Source organism: Psammomys obesus, unplaced genomic scaffold, assembly GCF_907164565.1.
Source record: "Psammomys obesus unplaced genomic scaffold, mPsaObe1.curated_primary_1811, whole genome shotgun sequence".
Lineage (NCBI taxonomy): Eukaryota > Metazoa > Chordata > Mammalia > Rodentia > Muridae > Psammomys > Psammomys obesus.
This window is the reverse complement of record NW_026592666.1, coordinates 2,375,223-2,380,535: the sequence shown is the minus strand read 5'-3', so window position 1 is coordinate 2,380,535 and position 5,313 is coordinate 2,375,223.

Sequence of the window (5,313 nt, the reverse complement as noted above, 5' to 3'; positions counted from 1 at the left end):
ATGAGTCTGTGTCTCAGCAAAACCTCTCTGTAGAGTTCTCACTCTGTGATAACTACATTCTTAGGCATGTCCATCTCAGAGTTCTGAACACTGTGTGAAAGTGGAAAAGGACACTAGGAATACGGCTGCCCCTCTCTCCACAGTCTTTGTATGTGTACCTGTTTTTTGTACATGAACATCTATCTGTGTGCATGTGTGTGGAGGCCAGAGGTCAATATTGCATATCTTTCTCAATGGCTTTCTACCTCATTTTTGACAGAGTCTCCCATTGGATGTGAAGCTTGCTGACTGTCTAGGCTGGCCGGCTAGCAAGCCTCAGGGATCCTTCTGTCTCCTTCTTTCCAGTGCACAGGGCAGTGGCAGAGGGTGTGTATTACAGATGTATGCTGCCGTGTGGCTTTTAGAATGTGTGCTGGGGCTCTGAACTCATACTTACTAGCAAGTATTTAATAAATGAGACATGCTCCTAACCCATGGCTGGCTTCTTATTAGTCTCGTTCATGCTAAGTCCTTCTGTTTTGTTCCGTATGTACCCCTGTGCTATTCTCCTGTCCTGGTACCTGAATTATTTTCTGGTCAACACTGGCTTCTAGATTTCAAAGGAATCTCTCGGGCCTTAGTGAATAAACTAATTTCCTTCTGGTTGATTTAGATACTGAAATTAAGAGATGTAAAAATATTTATTTACTTGGTTAATGATGAATTAGTGCCTTGCAGGAGTCATGATTAATCACGCCCCACCTGGAAACCACTGCCAAAATATCTCTGCTAATAGAATCCATCAACTGCTGAAGTAAATGATTGCACTGAAGATTGCTTTATTATGAGTTCCTTAATTTTACATTCTAGTTACTTGTCATTCCCTAATAAAAATTGTTCAGATTCTCTTCTGCAACATTTGGGGAGTGCCTGAAAAAAATTGATTTACATTAGCTAAACACAGAACCATAAAACTATTTCTATTATTCTGGAACAGTAAAACATTTTTATTTTATAACTGTTAAATAGTCACTTAAAGTTAGCATTTAAAAAAAAAACAGCAAACGTAGTAAAAAAAGGCTCATTAAATTATGTTTGTGTGTGTGCGCGCGCATCTGCGTGTGGGTATGTCCATGTGAATTCAGGTGCCTGTGGAGGCCAGAAGAGAGCATTAGATTCCCCAGAAGGAGAGTAGCAGACAGTCATGAGCTGCTTGCTCAGTGCAGGTTCTGAGAACAGAACTTCCTCTAGGAGAGCAGCAAGTACTCTTAGTGACTGAGCCATCTATCTTTCCAGCTCCCAAGTATTAATTGTTAAGCGCATGAGAACATAGCATTGTATAAACGTGCACTGAGTTATTAAGCACAACATTTCTTTGCCTCTTCATTCACAGATAGGCCAGTGTGTAGTGTGAGCAGTGGCATATGCAAGGCAAGGGTGATGCCTCAGGAGTTTCTACCATCAGTCAGCGACTTTCTAACCCATCAGGGGAGCGTCAGCATTCAGAGGAAACCATCGCAGCCCAGTGTTTCTGTGGCTGCCTCTTGTACAGCATTATGTTCCTAATGGCAAAAAGGACAAGAGACCTCTGCTCTGGAAAGTGAGAGATGTGAGGACCGCCCCTAGATGTGTTTGATGGAGGGGAATTTTTAGGTATGTCTGCTTTCATTTTTAGTTCTAAGTTTAGCAGAAACAGAATGAACACAGTCTTTGGAGTTGGAGCTGGTGTTGAATCCTGACCTTGCCCTTTCTAAGGAACTGGGGACATGAATTTTCCACTCCTCTTCCATTAATACTTTGAGGCCCTCAACTGCCCATGCCACCTTTTGGCTCCCACCTGGCTTATGCCAGTGGTGTGGACACGTCTGTATCACAATTCTGCTCAAATGTTCACTGCTCTGGAAGCCTGCTCCTCTCATTTTTGTTGTGAGAAGGTTGACATCTTCCTGTATGCTTCATGGCCCTCATAAAATTCTAATTACTTATCTGCTTTGGAACTTTGTGGTATAGCATAGGAAAATGTAAATAAATATTTGTAAAAGAAATGATGCACTCAAGGCAGATAGAAGTATCTATTTCAGATGAAGTTATTAGAAGATGAGGATAATAGCTATAAAGTTCCTGGGACAGCGTGGACATTCAGTAAGTTCTAAATTGAAAGCTCTTCTTGGTCCTGGCAACAGTGATACCCCATGGACTGTTTTTTTTTTTTCCTTGCTCACACCAACAATTTTACAGCCAACCCTACATGACCTTTCTCAGCCTGATCTTGCTGTTACAGGCTCTAGCTCACACAGCAGCATTTGTTTCAGGCTGAGCTGCTGGAAAGCAGAGGCTGAGGCTAGATTTGATGAACTGCTGAGTGTATTGATGCATGCCAGTGATGTGATTCCTCCAGGGGCTGAGATGGGGGCATGTGGAGTTCCAGGTCAGCCTAGGTTACCTAGTGAAATTCTCTCTCTAAAAATCCAACCCAATCTGTAACTGCAAACCTGTTAAAACAAAAGCAAAACAACAAAAATCCCAGGAGAAGAAAAGAGTTATTAGACAAAATGCCTGAAGAAGAAGAAGAAGAAGAAGAAGAAGAAGAAGAAGAAGAAGAAGAAGAAGAAGAAGAAGAAGAAGAAGAGGAAGAAGAGGAAGAAAAGAAGGAATTGAGAAATCTTGAAATCTTGTTACCCCGATGGGAAGCCATGGAAAAATGATTGTTCTAGGGATCTAGGGGTGGGATAGAAGTAGAGAAGGGGTTCAAGTCCTTTATAGCTTTGCATAATCTCTGCCTTATCATGGGCAAGACATGTTCTGACAAAAGCCCCAGTCTGGCTCTCCTGAACTTGCACTATTTGAATTTACCTCAAACTCTGAAACAGAAGGGGAAGGAGGGGGCACCGCTGCATCTGAGTGGCCTTTGTTGCTGAATCTTGTGCCACATCTATGGACCTGCCACGTTTTGTAATGAATGGTTTAGGGTAATGTTCTTCTAATAATGCTGCAGTTTTGTAGGATCTTCACAGAGAAGTGGGAAGACCCAGAAGTCATAAAATCAGCCTTTGGGACACTGAGATGCAAGTAGATATCTGGGCTGGGAGCTTCTATGCACCTTTCAGAAGTTCATTTAACTCAACTGTTGCCAAGATTCCAAACATAGGAATTCATGCACCATCTGTAAGTGATTTCTTTTCCCCTAGTCATGCCTCCTGAGACCACTGAGTATTGATTCTAATTGATTCATGTTGTCTAAAACCTTGTGTAAGAAGCACGTTTGTTGTATAAAACCCTTCAGCATAAAGGACAAATATTTTAACATTCATAGTGTGTTTTGTAAGCAATCTTCTTCTTGTCTTACCACTACTCAGTGATGGGTCTCCAAATAAAAACTGTAAGATTTTGAACACAGGGGTAAGATTGAACACAGGGGTCTTCCCAGAGACTCATACTCCAACCAAGTACCATGCATGGAGATAAACTAGAACCCCTGCACAGAAGTAGCCCATGGCAGTTCAGTGTCCAAGTGGGTTACATAGTAATGGGAAGAGAGACTGCCTCTGACATAATCTGATTGGCCTGCTCCTTGATCACCTCCCCCTGAGAGGGGAGCAGCCTTACCAGGCCACAGAAGATGACAATGCAGCCACTCCTAATGAGATCTGATAGACTAAGATCAGAAGGAAGGAAAAGAAGACCTCCCCTATCAGTGGACTTGGGGAGGGGCATGCGTGAAGAAAGGGGTGGAAAGGTGGGATTGGGACAGGAGGAAGGAGGGGCTTATGGGGGGATACAAAGTAAATAAAGTGTAATTAATAAAAATTAAAAATTAAAAAATAAAAATAAAATTATATTAAAAAATAAATAAAAATTATAAAAAAATAAGAATTATATGTAAGTCTATAAGTTAGCTACAAATAAATTATTGAGGATAAATCTGAAAAAAGAAATATATAAATTTATATACATATGTATGTATATATATGTACACACACACACATTTGCCCAGACAGCTTTGCATGCAAATATTGATTACAATGAACCTTTGGTCTGGTTCAAGGTTTCTGGTTTTTGAAGCATCATAAATACTAAACATTGCCTAGACTCCTCTCGGATATCTTTGTTGCCCAGAGTCCAGATAATGCTGTAGCTAGGCAGGGATCTGGAAGCAGGTTCTGCGTGGGCTCTTAGCTGCTGCACGCCTCCCTGCCCTCAATGTCCATCTCCCAAGGCTCCCTGGGCTCAATGTGAGTCCACATTTTAAAAGCATCTTCCCGTAAGAGTTGCTTTTTATCCTCTTAGGTGTTCTGGAGCTATTGGAGGAACTTGCAGACTCCCTTTTCACAGCTGCGTCACCCCTTGGAGTCTCTCTGACACTTTAGAGCGCCACAGAAGCTGCTGCCATCTTTGTTTTCTCTGAGTAGGATCTTAAGTTGAAGCCATGGGGACACTGTTTCCAGAGCAATTAAAGCTGGTCTTAATGGAATAGTTCTTGTGACTCTAGATTGTTTTAGAGCTAGGCCGTTCGACTCACTTGGCTCCCACTACAGGCAATTTGTTTATTGCTTTTCCACCATGTGGGCAGATGGACGCTATCAGGATAACAACACTAGGCTGGCTGGAGTCTCTAGTCATCAGATGTGAGTCAACTGAACATCGGTATCAATTATTCAGCCTCAAAGGGAAAAAAAAAAAAAGAAAAATTCAGGGTTGGTGCATGCTTTTAACCCTAATACTTGGGAGGCCCAGGAAGGCAGATGTTTGAGTTCCAGGCCAGCCTGGTCTACAAAGCGAATTCCAGGACAGTCAAAGCTACACAGAGAAACACTGCCTTAGAGTGGCATAGGGGAAAGTTATAATGCTGACTTTAAAAAAAAATTCTCAAAATGTAAGGTATTTTATAAACATTTAGAAAGTGGATTGGCTCTAAGGCTAAGATTAGAAACTTTGTAACACTCAAACTGGCTTCCCACACCCACATGCCCCATATAGAAACAAAGACAAGAGTGAATTTCTTTACTTTCTCCAGCCCCTCATTTTCACTTATGGAAACTATTACAGGTTGGGTTTGAAGAGTCACAGATTATGAAAATATATCCACAGAACATGCTGTGTGGTTACGGCAGAACTGTTAGCCAACCCCAGGCTGAACGCCCTATATGATAAGTTTGAAATGTACCAGGTATAATGTTTTGTGGTGTAGACTGGCTATCCTATTCAGTAATAGGTTCTTTCTTTCTTTTTCTTTCTTTCTTTCTTTCTTTCTTTCTTTCTTTCTTTCTTTCTTTCTTTCTTTCTTTCTTTCCTTCCTTCCTTCCTTCCTTCCTTCCTTCCTTCCTTCCTTCCTTC